At 41.4% G+C, this 14,529-nt stretch overlaps 1 protein-coding gene across 2 annotated transcripts in view; it reads left to right on the top strand.

Annotated features, from left to right (window-relative positions):
- The window catches only part of cdh18a (cadherin 18, type 2a), a 110,957-nt gene that overhangs the window by 48,283 nt on the left and 48,145 nt on the right, over positions 1-14,529 (top strand). The window contains exon 1 of one of the 2 annotated variants that reach the window (XM_058417856.1): positions 195-366. The exons of the other annotated variant lie outside the window; for it this stretch is intronic. The gene's annotated coding sequence lies outside the window, so the exon portion shown is untranslated. Of the gene's footprint in view, positions 1-194; positions 367-14,529 lie in introns of those variants that run through there. 2 annotated transcript variants of the gene reach the window in all.

Below are 14,529 nucleotides of genomic sequence, written 5' to 3'. Positions count from 1 at the left end.
TGTGTGAGAGAGAGAGAGAGAGAGAGAGGTGATTCAGAAAGGATAGAGAGGTAGACTGAAAGAGAGAGAGAGAAGGAATATGAGACGCTGACAGTGCGCATGTACATTTGAATGTGTGTGTGTGTGTGTGTGTGTGTGAGAGAGAGAGAGAGAGAGAGAGAGAGAGAGAAGTACTTCTGTATGCGTGCACGCGCGCGCGCACCCGGCCAATCAGATCTCCTCTTCATGAGCTGCGGCTGGTTGGCAGATTTGGGATCGAGAGAGTGGACTGGACTGTGAACACACACACACACACACACACACCATCTAAGATGTGGAAGTAAAGCTGGTTACACACCTTTGCAGATGTAAAGACAGAAGCTCACGGTAAGAGTCACCGCTTATCGAATCTTTTGGGCGCGTGCTGAAACCTGGCAGGGTTGCTGTTCCGGTGGCGCGCGAGGAAAGTGTGTGAACGACTGCGCGTGAGTGCGTGTGTGTGTGTGCTGTAGTGAATTAAATACGCAGGGAATGAGGAGCGATGCGCGTGCATATTTATGATTATAATGAGCATCATCATCCCGCACTTTCTCTCTGGAATTGTTTTTTTGCAAGTCGGCGCGCGCAGAAAACAAACAAAAACCAATCTCTGCTTCTTTTTTTGTCCAGCTGCATGGCTTGTGAGATGTAATGAGATGAGAAGCACACTATTAATTATTATCTTTATTTAGTCACTGATTAAATTGTATGAAAAAAATATCTATATTTCTGTGTGTTGCATTCCTGTAAAGTGTGCACGAGGCGCACGCGGGGTTAAAATAACCGCATGTTCATCCTGATAGAGAGAGAGAGAGGACAGAGAGCGGGCATTGCGGGATGTGTAGATGTCTCCCAGGTGTCTGATGTGTCTGTAATGTTTTCTTTTAAGCGGAAGTGAAGTTAATGTGATGATCAGATACCGTCTGGGTGTGATGCATTGATTTTTCCGCCGCCTTGTTTGATTGCGCGCGCGGGTGGTGGTTTTTTTTCTTTCAGTCTTCAGGTTTAGTGCTTTCAAGCCGCGGTTATGTCAAGGTGCCAAAACAGCACCTAAGAGCCTCTCTGAAGTCCATCCCGGTTATATGGTTTAATGCTTTAGTGCTGTAAAATGAGCTATCGACTTCACGGTTTACAAAGAAAAAGAAGAAAAATGAGAGGAAAGGTTGCACGAGCTGAGAAGTGCACGAGCAAATTGTAAGCTTCTGCACTTGTCGAGGAAAGGAAAAGTGGAGTGACATGAAAGGTGTCACATGATCGTTTGATTGACGATACTGAACGAGCAGAACGGTTTAAGGGAGCTCGTGCGCCGGGTGCGTGTGTGTGTGTGTGATTTTTCAGCATTTAGACACCTTTTTTATTTCCACAGCAAAGCAAACAACACACCCTAAAATACACTCTAGCGATGCATTAATGTGACAGGACGATAGTTATGGGTGTTACGGTTCAGATTTCTTACAGTGTGACAAGCTGTAAAATATCACGGTTTTACGATCTGAAACACACACACACACACACACACAGCCAGGGGTATAAAAGTTTCTTAACATAAAAAAGAAGACAAAGGGGGGAAAAGGGATCTAATCTTTTAAAATGTAATAACATCTTTCAGTAGCATTAGTAGTAATTAGAATGATATAAATGTATAATAAATGCATAATTGCTGATGATCTCTGTGTAAATAACAGCAATGGGCGTGTCTTAACAATCTCCTTAATACAAAGTGATTGTTGTAGGGGGCGTGGTCTCGCAAGCTGCACTACGTCATTAGTAGGTCACATGACCATGTGTCTGTAGGCTGCATTGGTGCTGAACAATGCCTTACCTACATTTCTGCTTTTAAACCTTGTCTGTGTTTCATCCTTCTGCATTCTAAACATCTGGGTCTGTGGAGAGACGATAAGAAAAGGGTAAAGAGCAAACGCCTCCTGGAGTGAGACGCTGAAATTCAGTGTTTGGTTTGTAGAAGGTCAAAAACAGCTGAATATTTTGTATGATTTCCATAAAATATGGTGGATTTAAGCAGAAAAAAAATCCCAAAGACACTCTGGAAACATTACACTCCTCCAAGCTGCTGTGAACAAGGTTCCTGTAAATTCTTTTACATCAACCCCTTCTTAATAAAGTCCGACCTGCACATCCACAGCTCATTAGTGATTTAGTCATTATACAGATCTGTTTAGAAAGTACATTATACTATACTGCCAAAAGTTTTGGGACGTCTGCCTTTACATGCGCATGAATGTAATATGGAGTTGTCCCGCCTTTTGCAGCTATAACAGCTTCAACTCTTCTGTGAAGAAGAGGTTTAGGAGTGTGTTTGTTTTTGACCATTCCTCTCTAGAAGCGTGGTCATTTGTGAGGTCAGGCACTGATGTTGTATGAGAAGGTCTGTCTCACAGTCTCCACTCTAATTCATCCCAAAGGTGTTCTATGGGGTTGAGGTCAGGACTCTGTGCAGGCCAGTCAAGTTCCTCCACACCAAACTCACTCATCCATGTCTTTATGGACCTTGCTTTGGTCACTGGTGTGCAGTGATGTTGGAACAGGAAGCGGTCATCCCCAAACTGTCCCGACAAAGTTGGGAGCATGAAATGTCTTGGTATGAAGCTGAAGCATTAAGAGTTCTTTTCACTGGAACCACTAGCTTAGCCAGGAATCACAATGTGGGTGGGCCCAGAGAAAATAGGGTGGGCCTAGCCTAAAATGCATATTTTATCAAAATAAGCCAACACAGCTACACCTGCTTGAATGCAAACCACCATTTAGAGCATAAGCCTGTATGTTATCGTAAGCAGAACATAACGATAAGAACAGCATGAGCACGGCGGCCACACCATACACACATGTGCATGCATCTGACAGACACGCTGCAACACCATTATCAAATCAGCAGGACAGTATGTAAACTGTCCGATATATGGCTCAACAGCCATATAAACCACATGAAATGAACAACAATGACTATACAACTATATAGTAGGAAAACGTAGATCGGTTTTACTTTTACACTGGTGTGTAGGGGAGGTACACGCTGGAGAATAAAGTGCTGCTGGTGATGGAGTAATAGGTGAATGAACACTAGCAGAGCTCCTTACTTCTCAAGACTGATGGCTCCTCAACATCGGAATTATCTTCCTCCTCCGACTGTCTTTTTTAAAAAAACTTTAGTAAGTTGCACTGTTTCATTTTAGTTTAACATGCAACTAAACTTCAGTGACCGTCTGTGAAATGTGCTCGATGTGGAGGGGTAGGGGCAGCATGAGCGTAGAGACATTTCATTCATCCTCGAAGCCGGAGGGCACTCTTGCGTAGAAAGTACAAAAATTGACTCATAGAAGTAACGTTTGACGTGCCAAAAAACCAAAGGCATGTAAAAATTCATCCAGCGATCGCTGTAGTCAAAGCAATCTTTTCTGTAGCAAGCAATTGACTGACAGGTGGGTGGGCCCTGGCCCACCCAGGCCCACCCATATCTACACGACTGACTGGAACTAAGGGGCTGAGCCCAACTCCTGAAAAACAACACCTGAACTCAATGATTTGGAGGGGTGTCCCAAATCTTTTGGCAATATAGTGTATGTTCTGTTCATTTCTGGACATTAAGAAGAAAAAATCACAGTCGTTTTCCTGAGAAACCACAAAGTGTAAACTCCTCTGATCTTCCTAACTTAAACATCTTCTAAGCAGTTTTCACACTGATGACATAGAAGAATCATTTCTGGTTCCTCAAAGAACCTTTTAGTAAATGGGTTTCTGTTTTGTTCTCATGGAGCCATAAAGAACATTTTCATAGACCGAAGAACCTTTTGTTCGATAGAAACGATCCATGAATGTTAAAGGTTCTTCATAGAACCATCCACCCTGACCAGGAATCATGTCAGATCCTGTATCTTTCAGAGTGAAAGGCCTGAACATGAACACCTTCTAATCAATCAGATGGAGGATCATACAGTAAATACATCCACACACAAGCTTCCTGAATCAATGGAACTGTTAAACTCGGGAATGTCCTTTCCTGTTTAAGGTCTAATCAGTACCCTAATGATGTTCCTTTAACCAGTCCTCAAAGACCCCACAAGGCTTGGATTTATGTTCTCTCCCAGGTTTCGACACATTAAACCCAGCCGTTAGAGCAGGGTCTGGCTCTGTGAGCTCCACTCTGACACTTGGAGCTCATCCAGGACTACAAATGTGTTTGCATGACCTCCAGACACTCGCGTAAACCTCCACAGCTCAGATTCTGCACCAGTGACCGAAAGGTTGTGAGAACAAATCCCTCATATCCGATCTCAGCCCCGTGAGCCGGACCCTTAACCCCTTGGCTGCTCGGTTCTGGGTTTCTGAGCTGGGTTTCTGCCTCCATCTGGATAAAAATCACTTGCTGAATGAATAAGTGCAAATTGAAAAGCTGATGAAAATGAAAATGAGGACTCTCTCTCCCTCATGGAGAATGACTTATTGACTTTTTTTAGCAAAAGGCTAATGTTTGCGATGGAGAGATGTCGGTCTCAGGGTCATTAATGTATTCAGCTTTAATTGTTTGAGCTCATCACATTAGAGAATCGGTTCTGCGTTCAGTCTTGGCTAAAGGTTAATAATGATAATGTGTTATTTACATTGCTGAAGAAAAAACATACCGTCTTCAGTCCTCTGTTTCCTTCAGCTTTATGGAAATGAACCTCTCCTTATAAACAGAGCATGCTAACCCAGCACTGATGAATTCTGGATGCTGATTGGTCAGAAGGTGTTGATATGCATATGTTGTTGTTCCTATAGTAACAGTGCATTAAGAGAAACTTGTAATGATTTATAAAACAATGTGAAATCTTTGGAATGGTGAAGTGTTCTGTAAGGAGATGTTTATGGAACATGTGTGGAAGGAGTCTCCAGTTTCAGTTTCAGAGGTAAAGCTGTATCTTTAAGTTTTCAGTCATCTTCAGAACAGAGGAGTTTCTCTGTAACATGACAAGCTGTGATATTAAATCACAAGAGAGAGGTGAAGGAAGGAGCGTTTATAGCTGCTATAACCTATGTGAGAAGAGGAACTAACAGATTAAGGCAAGAAATAAAACACAGTTATGAGGATGGTGTGAAACCTGAACTCCACTATGTTAATGATTTTCCTACATCATTTATAAATCTGTATGATCAGATTGTTAATTAGCTCAGACTCATTAAAATGGCCCACCCAGTCTATTCACAGTCTAGCCGCCCCTTAGCTCCAATCTCATCTCACACTCTGGTTATAGTTGCTAACATCAGCTAGTATTTCAGGTACATGCTAGCATTTCAGCTGCTTAGATAGGTAAAGTCAATAATACTGTAAGTAATATTACAAAAGTTTTGGGACGTCTGCCTTTACATACACATGAATGTAATATGGAGTTGTCCCGCCCTTTGCAGCTATAACAGCTTCAACTCTTCTGGGAAGGCTTTCCACAAGGTTTAGGAGTGTGTTTATGGGAATTTTTGACCATTCATCTAGAAGCACATTTGTGAGGTCAGGCACTGATGTTAGACGAGAAGGTCTGTCTCACAGTCTCCACTCTAATTCATCCCAAAGGTGTTCTATGGAGTTGAGGTCAGGACTCTGTGCAGGCCAGTCAAGTTCCTCCACACCAAACTCACTCATCCATGTCTTTATGGACCTTGCTTTGGTCACTGGTGTGCAGTCATGTTGGTACAGGAAGGGGTCATCCCCAAACTGTTCCCACAAAGTTGGGAGCATGAAATTGTCCAAAATGTCTTGGTATGAAGCTGAAGCATTAAGAGTTCCTTTCACTTGAACTAAGGGGCCGAGCCCAACCCCTGAAAAACAACACCTGAACTCAATGATTTGGAGGGGTGTCCCAAAACTTTTGGCAATATAGTGTATCTCTGATCCGATTCACTTCCATCTGCCTGTACTGTACCCCAGAATTCCACACAAACACTTCCAGGGTTTTATTGCAGAGAAGTGTAATTCTTTACAGCGTAGACAGTTTAATACCGCCACTCGCTTATGACTGAGCGTAAACATCTGGTTGTCGTGAACAGCTGAAGCGTATCCGACTATTTGCCAAATGCTTGCCCTTAGATAGAGTCGTAATTAAGCAATGTGTCTCGTTTGGCATATCACGACTGCAAGCTCTGAAATATCTACACCTTGGCAGCTGTCTTCACCGCTACAAGTCCTGGGAAGCGGATAAAGGATGATAGCATGCCTTCGCTTAAGAAATATATCGATTATATAAACCCAGGCTCAGTGAGAAGCATAACATCTGGGAGGATCTTATGACTCAAACAATGTGGAAGTCAGGAGTAACTCTTAGCACACTGAAGCTGATGATTCTCCTCTAACATGCAACAACAGTTAGAATTTTTATTTATTTATTAAAAAAGATGACATTGTACTTTATCTGTTTATAGTTACATTTAGCAAAAAACACTGTAAAAGTTCTATTAAGTTCTCTTGCTATTTTTATACAGTATTTGAGTTAAAAACTGCAACAAATCACTCTCTGACTAGGGCTGGGTCAATATAATCCAAGTTACACTATATTGCCAAACCCCTCCAAAATCACTGAATTCAGGTATTGTTTTTTTAGGGGTTGGGCTCGGCCAGTTAGTTCTGGTGAAAGGAACTCTTAATGCTTCAGCTTCGTTCCAACATGACTGCACACCAGTGACCGAAGCAAGGTCCATAAAGACATGGATGAGTGAGTTTGGTGTGGAGGAACTTGACTGTCCTGCACAGAGTCCTGACCTCAACCCCATAGAACACCTTTGGGATGAATTAGAGTGGAGACTGTGAGACAGACCTTCTCATCCAACATCAGTGCCTGACCTCACAAATGCACTTCTAGTGGAATGGTCAAAATTCCCATAAACACACTCCTAAACCTTGTGGAAAGCCTTCCCAGAAGAGTTGAAGCTGTTATAGCTGCAAAGGGCGGGACAACTCCATATTACATTCATGCGCATGTAAAAGCAAAACATTTGTCAATATAGCGATATTTATAATATTTATACACAATACAATATTTATAAGACGATGTGAATTAATTCAAAGAATTATTTAAAGAATTAAAGAAAATTTATATTTAACAGCTAATATAAAATCAGCTGCTTCCAGAGTGTTTAATTGTTCTTTAAAAAATAATAAAGAAAAATATCATGATGCACACGTTATCTAAGAAGAATGTATTGTTACATACATTATTTAACAAAATGTCAATATTATATCACTGTGTCGCCAAGATCCATATCAAGGCTTCACTCACATGATGGTTTGTTTTTATTTGAAATATTTTTGTTCTTTATGACTTTTGAAAACTTCCTCCACTCGGCGCTTTTATTTTGTTAACTTAATTAGCTTCCTCTCTTTTTAATTGGCATTGTTTTGTTGTTCATCTCAGCCTTCCCTGCTCTCAAGGTCTTTTCAGTTTTCTCTCTTTATCCATTTGTTTAATCAATTCTACTCCATTTTTAATGAAATCATTGCATGCTAATTAAAACCTGCCAGAGAGACTCACGCACTGTTTTCATGTCACAGGACTGTTGCGTCAAAAATCAAGCCTTGTCGGGAATCCGGCTCATGAATTGTTCATTGTGGAGAGGTCTGGAGATTTCAGAGACATGTTCTGCCGGAGATCTCGCTGTCAGACTGCCGTCGTAGCCTAGAGGGAGAACACAAGTGCTAAATGTGCATTAGATACTGAGTACATGTGTCTTACTTCATGAGACAAATTACTGAGAAGGATAATCGAGGGCGTGTCCTCTCTTCAGCTCGCTGGAACCCAGTGAGTTTTGTGTCATCTGTTAAGTGATGTAACACTTCCGATATTACTCACCGTGCCATTGGTCCATTCATCTATAAACGACGCTAATATGAGATATGAAATGAAATGGTATTTTTTCCAGACTTGGGTAGATAATATATTATCACCTTTTACTCCATCCATCAGTGAAAAGAAAGCACTGTAGGAGTGCCATTCAGCTGATATATCACTTAGGTGACGGTTTATTCTCAGTAGAGCGCGTCATGTGGTGCTGGTACATCTGAATGGATCATCCACAGCAGTGTTGAGAATAAACCACCTCATGAATAATATCTGTTCAGCGCTGCATCATTTCCAGTCACAAACAAGCCAGAGGGGTGCCAATACTTTAGGTAGTGCAGCAGACAGACTGGGTTGTAACCCCCATGGGTCCTACTCGCATCCGTTTTGAGCAAGGTCTTGAACCCAGGTCTCCGGCATGGGAGACGGGCACACTAACAAGGAGGCTAAAGATTTCAGTAACTAGCGTGCCTCTTGAGATCAGGGGAGTGAGGTTTACCTGCATAGAACCTACTGTTGGCCTCCGTTACACTCACGCCCCTAAACCTCACTCCCATTCGGGTCATGGCACCAATGCAACCCCTCAGGTCCTACTCGTACTGAGGCTAAAGAAGGCTAAAGGCTAAAGACTGCAGCCACTGACGCAGTTACTAGTGCGCCTCTTGAGATCAGGGGAGTGAGGTTTACCTGCACAGCACCTACCGCTGGCCTCTGTTACACAGACAGTAAGTATGACTGGCCAAGGTAAATAGTACTGTTTTAAACTGTAAATATGTTAGAACTGGAGGGTTCTGATTGGTCAGAATGATGTTGGTTCATTTTTTTGTTTTTATTTATATAACATTTGTAGAAAGAAGGAGACTCCAGTGTTAGCACTTGGTTTACCTGAGGTTTTTTGTTTTTTTTTCTGCATGATTATAAGTAAAAGGAGGAACGTCATGAATGTTCTACAAAGTTAAACCTAGCTATAAACAGACTGTCTAGGGCTGCTACAGTGTTTAATACTGTATAATGAAACAGCTGTTAGAGGAATAAAAAATTGAAGAAGATGCTGATAAAAAATCTTTATAAATGCAAAAGTAACATTCTCTATATAACTGCTAACATGTAAAAATAAAAATAAAAATAAAAAACACAAAGAAAATAATCCCGTCCAAATAGGGCTCAGATTTTCTATTTCAACTGTTTTTTGTTACCACAGTAAACCCACAAAAATATACAATACAACACTGAGAGCTTATCAGGATTAAAAGGTGTTTAAAGTATTTGCATATTAAATATATTTGAACGTTAGCCTTTACTTTTATGCGGTTTATAAAACAACAGGTCTGGTTTAGCGCCACACTCCCAGATGGATGACGCAGAAAGAAATCTCAGCAGCAGTGAAATATCCAAATAGACAGCAGTGCAGGAATGAGTAGAGCCAGAAGCAGACACACAGCACAAAGCGTCTGGTGCCGAGAGAAAGAAAATCGTACAGGTAGCGTCCTTGTGTCTGTCCTCAAAGCCACCAAATTCAACAGGTAGCTCATTACAAAAAGATGGGAATGAGAGGGGGGGGTGAGAGGAAAAGAGAGATAGAAAGAGAGAGGGAGAGAGAAAGATAGAGAGAGGATATAAAATAGAGAAAGGGAGAGGAAGAGAGATAAAAGAAAAGAGAGAGAGATAGAGAGAATATAAGAAAGGATATAAAAGAGAAAGAAGAGCGAGAGAGAGAGAAGGAGAGAGGGAGGGAGAAAGAGAAGAGAGTGAGAGAGTATATGAGAGAGAGAGAGAAAGAGAGAGAGAAGAAGAGAGTGAAACAGAGAGAGAATATAAGGCAGAGGATATAAAAGAGAGAGAGAGAGAGAGAGAGAGAGAGAGAGAGAATACAACACCAGCAGACATTGTAACGAAAAACAACAAACACGTCCTTGGATGGAACAGTGAGTGATTATGGAAACACACCATTATGGAGGAAGACTCCAGTGACATTCAGCACTGAACACAAAAATAAGCTTTACATTATTAAATGTGACTTTTGCTGTTAACTAGAGCTATTGGACACGATTACGGTATTGTGATATTAGAATCTTAAGATCTTTTACAAGTCCTTACAGAGAATGGGATGCTGATGGTGTGAGTTCCTAAAGGTTTCTAAAGGTCAATGAAGCTTCACACTGTAAGTGGTGTGTTCATTAGGCTGCTTTCACATACACACTGGTTAAACACCACCCTGGTATGTTCTCACACTCAGTGTGGTTCTTCAGACAGATGAGAGGTGAGAACTGAGTGAGATGGCCTCAATACACTTCCAGGTGAAGTCTATGGTGAAAAAATCCATTTAACTCTGAATCAACTCACTCGACTGCAGGAAGTGAATCAACAGGTCGTGTGATTAGAGTAACAGAGGTTCTGGTTAGATTTGAGCTACTAATGATGCTAAAAGGACAGAGTTCTAGCGCTGCTGAAATGTTATGTGGTCAGGAGAGTCGGACCAATGAACAAAAATGTCTAGTCTTTTTTCAGTCTTACATATTTTCACTGAATCAAATGAATGAATTAAAAGAATCCATGTGACTCTGATTCAGATTTGGGAAAGGGCGTGGAAGCACTCATAGGCACCGGATATTATTTTGCGAATTTACGTCCCCTGCTTAATGCTGTGAAGGAAAGGTCTAAAAGATGTGTGTCACTGACACAAAGCAGGACCCAATCAGAAATGACTATAAACAGCGATTTGGCGTTCTGCGCCGCTCGTCCTGATGGCTTCGGTGCTGTTCAGTGCAATTCCTTATGATAATGGTGTTTCCTGAAAATACTCAATGAATGAAAATGAGAACGCAACGATTTGCCGTTTAGAGGCTTTGACGCCGATGGCTGATTGCCACCTCAGTGATTCCTCTGGAACTCGGCAGAACATGGTGAAGAATGTACTTAGTGGCCTGATTATTGCTTTGTGTTTTAGAGCTCTTCATTTTACGGGTCATCAAGCCAGCTAAGTGTACGATGTCTATACATCTCTCGGCCTCTGATTAGTGCGACTCCGAGGGCCGAGCTCGTGGAGCCTGAAATTTCTGGGTTGCTGATTACTGTTCTCAAGATATGTAACTTCTTAGTGGTTTAGTTTCTGAGTATGTTGTGGCTTTTCTATAGGGGCAGGTTGCATGTACATCAACTGTTCAACACATGTTTACCTTCATAAACTGAGGTTTGAGGTTATTCATACATTTTAAATTAAGAAATATAAGTTAGCTTTTTGAGTGACCAGCAGTGTCTTTATTGCATCTTTTAGTTCCATAAAGTCAATATTGCCTTTTATTGTCTTGTGATCAAACTGGGTACTGCAGCCATTAGGGCAGTTAATAACATGGCTGCTAGATTTATTTATTTAAACCAGATTTGGAGACGGCCAGTACAGAGTCGGCTACACTAGGAAAACAAATGTCATCTTGTTGTGTTGTTGTGTGCCAGAATCGACGGAGTACAGGCTCCAATCTGAAGTTTTATTGCATACCTGCTACCACTGCTGAACAAAAAAAAAAACATGACAGCTGTGGTCAAACTGGACCAGTGGACAGAAACGATCATCAAAAATGCTGGTGTTTGCAGCCCACCTCATCAGAAATAGGGGAACAAGTTCAATGATTTCTTTTTAGCATGTAAGTTAGCTAATTGGTAGCTAATGACCAGAGACTAAACAAAGGAAACTGTTTGTGTCATCTCCCTTTCTACAGTTGCCAGAAGCACCAAGTTTTTCTATCAGATAGGTGTAGACGTCAGGTCACTCAGGGAAATCTTTCTGCCCCCACCTAAGCTCCGCCCACAAGAAATATCACAAGGTTTAGTAACAGCAAAAGGATCTATAAGCAAGTCCAATATCTTGTGTATTTTCTGTAGCTCTGATCCTACAACCGGTTGCAGGGAACCTCCGATCTATCTAAGGGACTCAAGGTGCAAGGCAGGGGATGGGGTGAAGACCCATCATGGGGCACAATCATGCACAACCAAATGACACATCATGGACAATTTAAATATGTCACCAACACATGTCTATGGAAGGTAACTGTAGTACCCCTGACGATGAAACCCCTGAAGCATGGGGAGACTATGCAAACTCCACCAATATCTTGTTGGTATACGATATTCAGAATCATTCCTATTATTTCATTCCTATTTTTTGCATGCAAAGGCTGAGAGAAAGAATACATGTGTCTCCCTCTTGCACTTACCGAATTCTCTGGTCTAGTTGCAGGGCTTTGTGTGGATTTTGAGGTGTAGTTTAGCTGAAACCTGGCAACCCTGTTTAATGACATTAGCTCTTCAGGAAACAGACCTGTGGTACACAAGCACTCAAAACGTGCCACTGGACCATACGTTGGATGGATGACTGCATGATGTTGAGTCTCAACCACCTATTACAGGGTTACTCTAGAACTTCTCAAGATAGAAGCCTTTAACATGAGTCAAGTGTGATAGCCTCTTGACTTGATTTTGTTTAAGGATTTGTCATTATTACTGTCCTGCTTCATTAAAATTTATGGTCATCGACCGCAGCTGGTTCTGTGAGAACCTTGTAGAAGGTCGCTAGTTTCTGACAAAGGCTTGGATTTGCTGTTTATTGTGAATTTCAAGATAAAATTGTTTCCCATATGAACAAGCAAAAGAATAAAGACCTCTCAATCCTGGTCTCTGGTATCTAAGAATGTCAAATAATAAAAGAATGAAAGTCGAGGTTCCCTTCATGTTCATCACAGCGTAGGCTGAAAGACCTCTTGATAAAAGGTTTTTTATCTAGCGAGCTTGTCTTTTGACAGGTGATCTTATTCACCAAAACACTGCCGGAAAACAGACATCTTGCCATTCCTGAGAGATTACAATTGCTTTCACGTGTTGTGCTCAGATCTTTGTCACAACACAGTGAACGTTCAGCTGTCAGCTCGTGATACGCAGGACAGAATTGTGCTCATATCGAGGAAAGCTCTTGGGATTTCACCACAACATTTCTTTGAACATAAACTCTTGAAAAGACGGCGAAGGGAAGCCGCTATCCTATAGCACGAGCGAGATGTTTTCAGTAGATACAGGCTTGTGGAGTGATGATGCTGGAGTGGTGGAGGAGATTTGTTAGGGAAACTTCTAGAGTTCAGAGTATGACAAATCTGCAGGTCATGTAAACATATACCTCTGGGAAATGAAGGTCAATAATATTGTACTGGACCTTGAAGTGGTTTCATCACTCATGCTGTGTCATGTGGAGAAGCTGAGTCACTGTTACCACCCTGAAGTTTGATTATTTTCCTGATTTGTTTTATTTAAACATTAAGGACATTAAGGATAACATTTATGTTGCAAAAAAAGTCAGATCCCTATATTCATAAACTTAGAATTCCAAAGATATCAGCATACATATCATGCATCTTAAAGCTATCTCCAATATATGATACACAATATGGCCAAAAGTATGTGAACCCATAGGTTGTTGTTCCGTAAGCCTTTAACACAAATTCAGAAGCACACAATTGTGTAGAAAGTGTTTGCATCCTCTAGCTTTAGAATTTTCCTTCACTGGAACACTGCTTCAGTGTGACCCCAATGCGTCTGTGCACAAAGCCCTTAAGCTCCACAAAGACATGATAGAGAGGTGAAGGTGGAGTCTCCTCAACATCCCAGCATCAGAGTTTGATATCAGTAATGCTCTTGTAGCTGAATGATCACTAATTCCCACAACCAGAATCCAACAAAAGAGAAGAGTGGAGCTGATTATAACATTGAAGAGAAGGGGAATAAACTTGGAATGAGATGTTCACTTATGAGATACACTATATTGCCAAAAGTTTTGGGACGTCTGCCTTTACATGCACATGAATGTAATATGGAGTTGTCCCACCCTTTGCAGCTATAACAACTTCAGCTTTTCTGGGAAGGCTTTCCACAAGGTTTAGGAGTGTGTTTATGGGAATTTTTGACCGTTCCTCTAGAAGCGCATTTGTGAGGTCAGGCACTGATGTTGGATGAGAAGGCCTGGCTCTCAGTCTCCACTCTAATTCATCCCAAAGGTGTTCTATGGGGTTGAGGTCAGGACTCTGTGCAGGCCAGTCAAGTTCCTCTACACCAAACCCCTGAAAAACAACACCTTAATTCAATGATTTGGAGGGGTATCCCAAAACTTTTGGCAAAATAGTGTATGGGTGTGTTGGACAAGACTTATAAAAGCCATTTGTAATGCTGTATATAAGCGTAGTGTGTTATTTAAGTTTAAGTTTTTATCCTCCATGACTTCCAGGTAAAACAAATATACAGTACATGACATTAATGACATTAAGTCTGAATGTATGGGACCTTCACCCTATGTAGCACCCAATTCTATACACCCAGTAAGGACCTATTTTGGATTCAGTTCATAAGCACCATGTAGGATATTAATAATGAACCTGTACACACCTTCTAGTGCAGTCCTTCAGTGTATAAGCTATAAAATTATGCTCAGTACTTTCTATATGTGCGTTATGTAGGTTATGGATTTATGGCTTGTCCACCCAAATTTATAAGGTTGTGCACTTTATTTCTATTAGTGCTGAAAATTCATGCCCCACTGCCATGCTGTACAGCGGAGTCTTGGCCTGCCAAATACAATCCCTGCTATTATGGCAGAACAGCTGTTCCATCAAAAATGCATTAGGTGTTTTACTGGGTGGCTAACCAGCAGCAG

This window comes from Hemibagrus wyckioides, linkage group LG20 (assembly GCF_019097595.1).
Source record: "Hemibagrus wyckioides isolate EC202008001 linkage group LG20, SWU_Hwy_1.0, whole genome shotgun sequence".
In the NCBI taxonomy this organism is placed as follows: domain Eukaryota; kingdom Metazoa; phylum Chordata; class Actinopteri; order Siluriformes; family Bagridae; genus Hemibagrus; species Hemibagrus wyckioides.
Note: the sequence above shows the minus strand (reverse complement) of the source record. Positions and strands in the feature narration are given on the sequence as shown.